Below are 12,455 nucleotides of genomic sequence, written 5' to 3' on the forward strand. Positions count from 1 at the left end.
GGTAATAAGAAAGTTATATGAAAAGGTTTTAGGGGAAAATCCCTCCATGTTCTATAACTATGATCTAAACTCATGAACTGATTAGTGTTTTTGTATCTTCAAGGCTGGAAACTAGAAAAGGAATGTGCACGATAAAAAGTAAAGAATAAGCCTTCCAATTCTGAAAGACCTGAAAAATAAAAAAGCAGCATGATCTCCCAAAAGCAATATAGAACGTTGACAACATACCATAACACCAAGAATGACTTATTCAAAGCAAGCAAGAACGGGAGACTGCAAAGTAGTCATAAAGAAAATGGGTAAAAGACATACTAGGAAACCCAATTATTCAACAATTTCATGAATGAAAATATAGAGTAAGATTGAGCCGTTCAGCCAATATCACCATACAACTTCCTTAGGAAAAGCATGTGATCAGTATCCGCGATTTCGCTGAGTTAAGATTGTCAAAGCCTCACTGGCCTTCTAAAGGGACCTCTTCAAACTGTAACAAACACAAATGTAGATGGTGGTTGGCACTGGTTCATCCATCAGAAGAATAGAAAATGATGATACTGATTTAAATTTGGGACAATATGATTCAAAATGGACCTAGGAAATGGTACTCCAAGCTACACCCACCATCAGTTCCCATTGATAACTTGTCAGAGATTAACTTTATCTAGGTGAATATCCCAGTGGGCCCCAACTCCAGTTAATCTTAAACATCCATTACAAGTGGATGGTTGATGTAGAAATGGTGTACCATCTCCAGTGATCTCTTGGATTATGGTATTGTTTCTAGCTTTCTGCTCAATCGAATGCTAATAAGGATTATCATTGTTGAAAGACTTATAATTCAATTCAAAACACTGCCTGAATAGAACATTACAGACCCAAATCTAGTCCGAAAAAATGCCCAACTTGACAAATTCAATTCTAGAACCAGCTGAAAGAAAATTCCTAAGTTTGGCATGCAACAAGGTGGATTTTTAAGAGTAAAAATCTAACAAAAATTAACAATATTAAGCAGAAATTAAACGAAATACTGGTCAGACAGATTTAGCAAAAATATTTTCACCAACGCAACTCGAATTCATTGACATTTAAGCAAAACTTATCCAAATTCAACCGAAAAGTGGCCCAAATCTCATGTTTTGTCCTCAACTCAAATGCCCCACTCTAGCCAGAAATTGTGGCCTCTGAATTTTCAGCCACCCACTCCAGCCTGAAATTGTGGTTTCTGAATTTTCAGTCAGGACTTCCTATAAGATAATAAAGAAAAGGTGGTTTGACAAATATGTCTCAATTATAGTAGGGAAGGGGGCTTGATAAATGAAGTTATCATAGTGAGAGAAAATCCAAGAACAAAAAGGTAAAGACAAGGGCCAGAAGACAATATGGGGTTGCCAAAATACTTGGATTGTGGGTCCCCATTTGTACCCCATGAATTGGTCTCGTTTTATTCGAAAAGTGTACACAGAAAACTCTGCTTTTTATTGCAGAAAATGACAAACGTACCCATGATTTCCTATAAACTGGACTGCGGAAGCACTGGCTTCCATTTCTTTGTCCCAAAAAGTAAGCCATGATTATGGGTTCTCAAAGCTATTTACTGTTTGTGCAGAAGGTGCCATGTCACAGAGATTCAACCAAAGGAATGGCTAAATCACCATGATATCTCTCTGGAATAACCCATTACAAATTTCAAAAAGACCCCACGTCTCCAATCAATTCAAAATAGCAATTTACAATGTTATATATTGGAGAAGTGGGGCATGCAAATAGGGGGCAAAATGGTCCAACAGAAAAAACTGTAAATAAATTGACCAGTCCTGCGCAGATAAGGTAAATTCATCAGAGAGGGGCGTTTCAGGAAACCTGTAGAATTGAGTGGTCAGATCATTTCAAGAACCATTGCAGGAGTTGGGTCATTGTCCCTAGAAAAAAGGGATTCAAACCTTGGTTTTATTCATGGGTTTATGCAGAGTTTCTTTTGTTGGTTTTTTTCTCATAGTTGGTGAGCCAAGAGATGGTCACGTAAAGGACACGGAATGTCTGAGAAAATGTCAGCGAGAAAGAAAATCAGATTATGAAAGAGAGAGAAAGTGAGAGGCGGGCTTTGTACAAACAATATCTCTTAACTTTTGCAGGCGAGCAGAGATTGCACAGACAATAATGATCAACAAACATTTTATAGAAATATTTAAGAGAGAGAAAGCAACATTTTATAGAGATAATTAAGAGAGAGAAAGCACACGACCAATACCTATTACGTTTGACGAAGGGTCGGATGGATTTTCCAAGGGTCAAAACTCAAAAGTGGGTCTTCATGAAAACGCTTCTAATTAACAGTTCTCAGCAATTCCTTTGTGGGTCCAACCGTGATTTATCTCCTGTTTTCAAAGTGAGGTTAAATAAGACCATTGATTAACCAAGAGTAGAAACAGAAGCACAGAACAATAAAAAGACAAGAAAAATAATGATACAAAGAGGAAGCCAAACTTTTCCAATAACTGAACAATGTGGCTAATGGCCCATAAACCCAGAACCCTTGTCCAAAATATAAGTTCGGTGCGGCAATAGCTTCGACCAAAAAATCAACTTCTCGTCAGCCCCAATTTTGAAATGAATAAGCTGAATTAGGCGCTGATTTCACCAGATTTAGTTTTGAATGTTTGTCTTTTTCTAATATCTGCGATTACAGATGGTTTTTAACTCGCTCTGTCTTGCACTCGGCTGGAGTGAGGCAAGTAACTCGGCAGAGTCCGAGTAGTCTACATACCAAAATGGCCAGAAAAAACTTAAAAATTTCAAAATATTGTTCAAAACAAAATAGAAATTGTTCAACTGAAACAAAACCGCAAGAAGTTCACAAAAACTAAAAAAGTATATAAATTACGAGTTAAAAAAAAAAATGATCTATGGTTGGAGATGTTTTAGAAAAATCCAAAAAGAGCAAAAATATAACAAGAGAAACTCATAAATCATTGAAAAAAAAAAGCAAATTATAGAAATAATTTTTACACTGATTTGAATATATTTTTTATAATTTTTTTACTTTTTACGTGACCGTGTGGTACCTGAGTAGTCAGCTCGGCAAGGAGCCAAAGTCCAAGTAACTCAGGCCTGAGTTTGAATAATTAAAGCTAACTTAGGGAAATTTACTATTTGCAGCCATATTTTGGAGTTTGAACATATTTTGCGCACAATATAAGCCAAATTCGCTTCAAAATTAGGAAAAATGCCAGGATATATATGTTTCAAAAATTTCCCCAGGACCGTTGGGGGTTAGATTGCAGGAATTCAAGTTTAAGGGACCAAAATACTCATTTTATACCTAAATTTTATAATATAAAACCATATCCAAAGCACAAAAACATTCAACAACTGTATACTACACATCATTGATTAAAAAAGCGGACCGGATTGGCGGTTTTCCCGGTTGGATCCAGAACTAGAGGACTGTTACGAGTCCCCAATGGACATGGAATTGTGCGTAGGACAATGTCCCCCTAGAATTTATTCTTTTAGTATTAATGTCCTAGAAATATTGTTTCTAAAGTGATTTCAGAATTCTCAACTTTATTTAAAATTTTAAAAAACTGAGATTTAAATTTTACATTTTCTAGAATCTTTTGGCAAAGCCGGCTCTCAGAGTCGGCTGGTTCGAAGGGAAACTGGTGGGAGACTGGTTCGACCCACTGCTCCGATTTCGTATAAGTCCTGAGGTAAACTTGCTTGAATTAGAGGGAAAACACTGATTTTAAATTGAGAGAGTTGGATTAAACATGAGTAACAATCCGAGCCGTCCATCTCAAATATGAGGTGTTCTTTAACAACCCTCAAAAGGTTATTAGATTTGCCATAATCTCTGTTGGCAGGTTGATTTTGTTCGTTCAAGACAAAGTATGGGGCATTTTCCTGTGAATCAAGAGAGGGAAAGATATTTCCCGCTACTCAAGGGGAAAAGAACGAAACAAAATCCAGACAATGGAACAGTGAAATCAATTTTTACCGACTGTAAATTCAGGGAAACGGACAAACTGTAAATTCAGTGAAATGGAAAAAAGATCAAAGGAGGAATTAGAGCTTACGAATTTCTCAGTCACCATTTCCCACTTCGTTGCTGAAACTTCAAACCTCAGTCTTCCGTGAAGACTCCACTGCAAATTAAGAATTTCTGAAACTCCATAGCCGTCTCTTAAGTTTGAACCTGAAACCCTAATTCTTGAGAGCTAAGCGATCCAAATGTTGTGTTTAAATCCACAAAAATGTCGCAGAGATTCAGAGAAACCACTGCTTTTTGAAGCTTTTGGAGCCTGTTAACGGAACTTCAACAATGTTGGTTCAGAGAGACAGCGCAAGCTTCATGATGTCCTCCTTAGACATTCCAATTGAAGCTTTAAAGATTTTATTGTCTGATCCTTCCTGTGAAAAAGCTTTAAAGATTATAGAGTCATTGAACAGGTCTCTCTAGATCTACAATAATCAGGAATTAAAAAGACATTTTAGAGCAATGAACAAGCAATGATACCTTTGAAATGGCGTTTGATTGAAAAGAGATTGAAGCTTTGATACAGCTTTTGATTCAAATGTAGAAACAAAAAAAGGCTCTGGCGCCTTACACTAAAAATGTCCCAAAATACGGAGCTTTCCCTGCTAATGCCTGTTTAATACCTGACACCAAGCCTTCACAAATTCATTTTGATGGATAAAAGCGTTTATTGATCAAAGAAGCAAGCTTCAGTGCTCCTGAAACTGTATTCCTATCACGTTACTTGATCAGCAAAAGAAAGTCTCAAGGATTCGAAGAGTTTCTCTTCAATAGAGAGAGAATACAGAGCATTACTAATGTATTCTTGATGAAGCATCAAAGATAGAATGATAAAGAGGCTAATTGATTTTGCAGAGAATGAAGCCTCTTCAAACACTGGTGTTCCTGACTTTCTCTCTCTAAACCGAAATTTAAAAATGCGACCTCCGTTTCTCATATAATATAAATTTTTGAAGAGATATCAATAGTTCAAAGAAGTATCAGAGAAGAAAGAGACTGTCTTCTCAGTTTCAGGCTTTGAAAATCTACCGTACTGAAAAGCTTAAAGCCTCTGAGTCTGAAACTTTGAAGAAGACTACCCTTCAAATTTCCACCACCTTCTCTTGCCTAAATCTCTGGTAACCAAAAGCTTCAATTTCTCTGTAAAAGTGAAGCTTAGCATCAAAACTTTACATCAAATCTCTTCAACCAAAAAACACTCCTCTGAGACGATAGGCTCCAGTTCTCTGACAAAACACACTCAAAAGCTTAGCATTCAACCTTCTGATAAACTAATTTTCAAGCCTTCATCGACATTCAAGCACTTCACTGAGCAAGCATTGACTAAAGGGAGAAACTCAACCCTTCTCTGTAAAAGGACAACCTAGCACTCAAACTCAATGATAACCTACTTTTTAAGGCCTTCCTCGACAATAAAACCCTAGAATTTCAGCTAAGCGTAACCTACACAGTCTCCGAACAACAATGTTGAGCCGCCATTAAAGGCATAAGAGCCAAGGCGAGAAACCGCCGCCTCTTCTCAGAGCGAGCCCTTGAAGGGAAGGAGAAGAAGAAAAAATCTAGGGTTTTAAAAGCCCTCTGGAGCACGCCGTTAACACCTCGAATTAGGGTTATGGCTAAATAAGGCAATGGCCTCCATTTTTAGGGTTTCTGCGTTTTTCAATGGTCTCTGCAACAGCCCCTCCATATTTAACTCTGAGAGGCCGAAGGCTCGGAACCATGGCTCGATAGAGTAGGCTAGGTTCTATTCCGAGAATGCCCTTATTCAACAAGAACTTTCGATCGTGTCCTTATAAGAAAATGAACAAAAAGCCCTTAATTCCTCTCATGGGTTCTTGCCCTCAGGTTTCCAAGAAATTACAAGAACGCAACCCTTTTTATTTTGATGTACAAAAATGTCCTTTCAATGACAACGATGTAGCTTAGAGGGTAGTCTTGTAATCAGGTCGACGCAGGTCATGATCCGGAACCAATTATTGGACCCGACGTATGAGGTGTGCATCCAAAAATATGGATCCAATGAGCAAGTCGAGTTGGATCCCAGTCTAGCACACACCTGGCTATGTAGCTAAGCGGGTAGATGGATGATCAGGTCGACGCAGGTCATGGTCCAGAACCAACTTTTGGACCCACCGTATCAAGTGTGGGTCCAAAAATATAGATCCAATAATCGAGTTGCGTTGGATCTCAGTCTAGCCTGGCTACGTTGGGTCGGTCCCAACCTTAAAGTACGTTTGGTTCGCGGGTAAATATTCCAAAATATTTACATATGTAAATTACGTTTCCTCCACGTTTTTTTCTTCTTCTCTCGTATTCTTTTTTGCTATGCTACTTGTAACACTTTGTAACTCAGCTATCCTCCTATCAATGAAACTCAGACAACGCTCAAAAAAAAAAAATTTGCATATGGAAATAAAATACTACAGTAAAAACTTTTCTCATGAGATGGTCTAAATTCATCGTAAAATAAAACCACACCTATTCTTCGTGCATTTGTTGGACCCACTATTTATTATTTAATAAGTGAAATTTGTATATTGTTCACTATTTACTATTTAATGAGTGAAGTTTGTATAGGGTATCAAGTAAGGGACACACCCACTTAAAGATGCAATATAGGTGCCATAAAACCTAGTGGTCATCAAAAAATCTATTTTTATCTCTAATTATGAAATTTAGAGCTTAACAAAATTATTGTAAATTGAGCATACAAATATCTGGAAATCTTATAAATGGATGGTGCAGGACCTCAGGTTATGGATGAACTATTTTTATAACTTAATTTTTTTTTTTTCACACCCATATATCTCAAGGTGATAATATTAATTGGAAGTTTTTTTAGCATCCGAGTAATTTTGATGGGTAGATTTTTATAGATACCAATATATATACTTGTTGTGGTAAAACTTTTACACAAATTAATAGAATTATCTTTAACGGAATTGCCCCAAAAATTTCCGCTTAAATAACTATGAATTATCACTAATAAATTCAAGATAAAGATAAATAAATATAACTAAAACACTAAAATTTTAAAAGCAAATTAATTGTGAACTCTTACACTCGACCCTCAATTATATTGGATCGAGTCGTTTGACTAGTGCCTCGTAACGATTGATACTAGTGCCCTTGTCTTTTGAGACAGCAATATAATTATAAATAAATATAACTAAAAAACGATTGACACTAATGCCCTTGTCTGCTGGTAAATAAATATAACCAAAAAACTAAAATTTTAAAATCAAATTAATTGTGAACTCTGACACTCGACCCTCGATTATATTGGATCGAGTCGTTTGACGAGTGCCTCGTAACGATTGACACTACTGCCCTTGTCTTCTGAGACAGCAACAAAAGTGCTCCTAACATTCGGCAGGGGATAATATTGGCATCACATTCACCGTGAGTGTCCCTGGAGCTTAACGACGGGGTTGAGGCATAGTAAATAATATATCGTGGAGCCAAAATATAGGTAATGAATCCATATTTTTTCACAAATTTGGTGAAAAAAATCAGGTAAAAAATATGGATAGTCAAAAAATGAGGTAAGTTATAAAGTGGTGAATAATTTGGGATTTTTCTAGAAGAAAAAAAGAGTGAAAAAATCGGATCCGTAAAGATTGCATAATATAGAATTATGATTTGCAATTATTGTATAGATACATTAAAGCTATTGAACAATAATTTGATGACCTTACCTAGTGTCGTTAGAGTGATACTTTACAATTTGTAATCTAAACTTTCAATAAGTCCAAAAACAACACTTACTCTGTAGTCACAATACGAAACATATCATAGATTTATTTGGAGCATAAAATGAAATATAAATAATACTTAACACAATAACTACATAGTAGAAAACAAGAACTATAAACTAAGATATAGGATTATTGTTTGAAGAACAAAAACACAAAAAAGACCCCCAGAATAGGATTGCAATTAACTAAAACAAAATTCATACCCAAATACGTAAAATTGCCCATCTAAAATGCTATGTTGTATACACCAATAAATAATAATAATAATAATAATAATAATAATAATAATAATAATAATAATAATAATAATAATAGTAATAATCAAACTTCTCTATATATAAAGAAAGCAACAAAATGTTTAAGTAAATTCGAATCTCATACTGAATCCCTAGCTACTTAAATCTTTAGTATACAAATCTTTAATAAGCAATTTCGAATCTTATACAAAATGCTCTTTCTAAGGATGCATTTGGTTTAAAGGGGGAAAAAAAAGATTTTTATTGGGTTCGTCTTCTAACTCTACCTATTATTTTGAGATATACGATTGTTCTGATATCTTATTTTTTGGGGAATATATTGCTTGTAATTTTTTGTAAACTTATTTTAAGGGAAATTATTGGTGGAACATTTTATGAAATTTTACTTTAAATCAAGATTCTTAATTTACTCCTACTATTAATTTGCTTATTTTTAAATAAAAATTAAATAATATAAGTTAATGAAAAATAAAGTTATATGGAAGAAGTTTTTTTTAAAAAAGATAAAATATGGGTTTACATTATTTTTATCGACCAATCAGTATTGATGCTTTGTCACCTTTCTTTATGTGAGATGATTCATAGACCATACATATTGGAATAATATATCGTTCTTCTTCTCTTTCTCTCATTCTTCCATTTATTTATACCCCTCTATTTTCGTTTCAATGAAAAAAAACGCAATTCTTTGAATATCTTTTGAAAAACTCAGAGTTCGATTTTTTTAAAAAATCCTATTTTAATGGGTGACTTGTTAACTATGGGTTGGGGTTTTTTAAGCTTCTATTCTCATTAAGGTATTCAAAAACATTCTCTATTTCTAAAGAAAAAAAAAGCAAGGGTGAGACTCTCAACAATCAAATTAAGGCTCACCTCAAATTTTCACTAGAAGAGTTTGTTTCAATGCCCAAAATTCCTCAAACCAATCATCTCATTCTCAAGATATATAAACATCAGAAAAAATAATTTTCAAGTATTGAAAATAATGTATCTTGTAATTCATTTTCTAGACTATCAATTTTCAATATTTGATTTTCAAGTGTTCATTGGTCTACTCGATTTACACTATTTTTAAAGATTTAAATTTTATAATTAGAGGTAAAAGGAAATTTTTAGATCATCACAAAGATTTTCAATATTGAAACAACTTTTTTCAATACTATTTGAAAGTGTACATTACTTTAATTGTTTAGGGCCTCCACCTTATACAAATCATGCCTATTTATAAAAAGGGTGTGGTTTCTATAATGTTGCAACTTTACACAATCCAATTAAGGCGTGCCTCTAAATTTTATTATAACATGTAATTTTGGTGTAAATTTTTTTTAAGATTATCTGAAAATTTATTTCCTTATCTAATTATAAATTTTAAAAATCAAATGGTTAAAATCAAGTTGATTTATAAACATATGAAAATATTGAAAATGGACAGTCTAGATAATGTGTTGCAAGATGCACTACTTCTAGAACTCAAAATCTATTTTTTTCATAATCATACATCTCAATGTCGAGATGATCAATTAGAGGGTTTTTCAATATTGAAACAACATTCTTTGATGGATTTTTGAGGTGCATATATGATTCTACATTTTAAAGTTGCAACCTTATATAAATTTTTCCCAGGTACCCCCCACCTCCCACCCCAAAAGAAAAAAAAAAAAAGTGTTGTTTGTACCAAAGTAAACAGGCAGTAAACAAGCAAAGTAAAGCAGCACCTTCAAATAGTATCGATAAATATAGTTTTATTATCGAAAATATTTGTGATAGAAAATATATTTTCATCTTTAATTATAAAATTTAAAGTTTAAAAAATAGTGTCGATCAAGTAAATATATGAAACTTGAAAATTTTGAAAATTAACGGTCCAAAAATACATTACAAGATGCACTATTTCTAAAAATTAAAATCCATTTTTTTTCTCATGTCCATGCAATCTTGATGTCAAGATCAAATTGAGGATATTTACGCATCAAAACAACCTCTTCTAATGAAATTTTTGAGGTGGGCTCTAATTTGATTGTTTAGAACCTCGGCTCTATATAAACTTTTCCCAAAGGCTCCCATGCTTTGTTTGAATGACAAAGATACCCATCTCGTTCTCTCTTTAGTCTTTATCGGCTCACGATCACATTCGTTTCTTGAAATGTTAACCACCCTTTTTGCTCCTTTATTATTGTTTCCTCTTTCATTCCAGCATTCTGTTGACGCAATGGCAAAGCTTAAGTAACTTTCTTTTCCATCTTTTTAGCACACTTTTTTACTTTTTTTTTTTTTTTTGGCTATTTAAACCAAAGTATACTTAGCCTCTTGGCAAAATCTTGGGGTATTTTAAGACTTAAAAATCTAAGAAAGATTGACACACGTCTCTAGAAATTTTGACACAGCTTTTTGGCAAAAGCTTTTTGGCAAAAACTCATGTGTGTAGAACGTCACCATTAAATTTGACACAGATCTTTAGAAAAGTTATTACATAGGTGAGAGACTTAACTTTTCTAGAGATTTGTACCAAATTTAATAGTGTTTCTTTAGAGTCCTACACACATTAATGTGGGAAGGTCTCATAGGATTACTACTCATAAAAAATAAAAAAGAGGAGTTTAAAATTTATTTGAGGAAAATTTAATATGCTTAAAAATATAACATCAATAATTCTAGCACTCCCCTGTTTCTAATTTGGGTATGGATTTTATAAGGTTGCAACCTTAAACAAACCAATTAAGACATACCTCCATATTTTATTATAACATATAGTTTTAGTGTAAAACATTTTTAAGATTTTCTGAAAATCTATTTTCATATCTAATTATAAAAGTTTAAACTAAAAAATAGTTAAAATCAAGTAGATCTATAAACATATAAAAATCTTGAAAATGGACGGTCTATATAATATGTTGTAAGATGCACTATTTATAGTACTCAAAATCTTATATATATATATGAGTAATGATTCTATGAGACCCCTCCACACCCATTTGTGTAGGACCCTAAATGATCACCATTAGATTTTGTACAGATCTCTAGAAAAGTCAAATCCTACACCCATGTGATAACTTTTTTAGAGATTTATGCCAAATTTAATAATGATCATTTGAGGTCCTACGCACATGGGTGTGAGAGGGTCTCATAGGATTATTACTATATATATATATATATACCACTTTGCGCCAGGATCTACAGCACTGTCTTTTGATTAGGTTTTATCTATTTTATTGATTGCTTTTGGGTTTGAGTCTATGGAGCTTCGACTATTGCGGATAACAGGGTTATAATAAATAGGTAAACAGCAAGCTGTTATATTGAATTAATGTTTGTAAAATTCTGTAGTAATTTAAACAGAATAGTATGATTAGTATGAAAGGAATTATCGAGATGTCAATTACAATCCATTGAGCATAACTAATATCACCTATTTTAATATTAAATAAAATTTTAAACTGCATGGAGATCACACTATCATTACGGGGAAATCACACTAGCATCTTATTATTATTTACAGGAGAGTTTACAAGGAAATATTACAGGTGAAATAAACACAGGAAAGCAAGAAATAAAAACTAGGAATGCATAAAAGAGAAAGGGAGCATAAGACTTACTGGGTACATATACAGTAACTGGAAAAGAGTTTCCAGTGTTCAGGACAGTAAGAAGGCAAATTATTGATATTGCAATCACACATTAAGAGTGAGGAGAGAGAGAACCTGGTTCAGCTATGAGGGCAATGATAGCTGTGAATGAGAATAGTTGCAGGGTTCGGATGCAGGTGTAGATCAGAGGTGTACTGATGCAGAGCAGAGGTGCAGAGGTTCAGGTGGCCTGAGGTGCAGAGGTTCAGGTGGTCTGAGGTTACAGGTGGTCTGTGGTTACAGGAGGTCTGAAGTTTTCAGAGGTCTAAGAAAAGGTCGAGAGGTTGATGAGGGTTTCTGATAAGGTTGAGAGTCTTCAGGTCAGGTCGAAGGCTTTAGGTAAGGTCGAAGGCTTCAGGTAAGGTCGAAGGCTTCAGGTAAGATTGAAGGCTTCAGGTAGGATGAAGAAGCTTCAGGTAGGTTGAAGGTTTCTGGAGGTTGAAGGTTTAGGTTGAAGGAGAGGTTTGGCTCTGGAAGAGGAGAGGAGTGAGGCCCTGCCTTGGAATGAAGGAGGTGCTTCCTTCTTATAGGAGTCGTGGGAGATTCCTTTGGCTTTACAGCTGGCCATTAGGTGAGAAGAGGACAAGATAGCTTTGTCGGTGGAGGAAAACAGCTGGCAAAAGGAGAAGAGGACAAGATAGCTTTGTCGGTGGAGGAAAGTAGCTGGCAAAAGGACAAATTAAGCAGATGCTTTTGTCGGCCAGTGAGGTATGATGGAAAAACAGCTGGCAGCTATTTGTAAAAAGAAGAGAGAGAGAATATGTGGACAAAGAGAAGGGAA

At 34.5% G+C, this 12,455-nt stretch overlaps 1 long non-coding RNA gene across 2 annotated transcripts; it reads right to left on the reverse strand.

The window, feature by feature from the left end:
• Nucleotides 1-225: 225 nt before the first annotated feature.
• On the reverse strand, nt 226-5,224 carry LOC110007357 (uncharacterized). 2 transcript variants are annotated; one of them, XR_002281097.2, is made up of 4 exons: nt 4,517-5,224; nt 4,077-4,410; nt 2,249-2,375; nt 226-484 (listed from the first exon to the last, which is right to left on the reverse strand). It is a non-coding gene; the product is annotated as an uncharacterized LOC110007357 (long non-coding RNA). The 2 variants fall into 2 exon arrangements; XR_002281096.2 differs by having other exon boundaries at nt 4,077-4,421.
• Nucleotides 5,225-12,455: the final 7,231 nt, after the last annotated feature.

Source organism: Amborella trichopoda, chromosome 12, assembly GCF_054954075.1.
Source record: "Amborella trichopoda isolate Santa Cruz 75 chromosome 12, AtrichopodaSantaCruz75HAP2 v2.0, whole genome shotgun sequence".
NCBI lineage: Eukaryota > Viridiplantae > Streptophyta > Magnoliopsida > Amborellales > Amborellaceae > Amborella > Amborella trichopoda.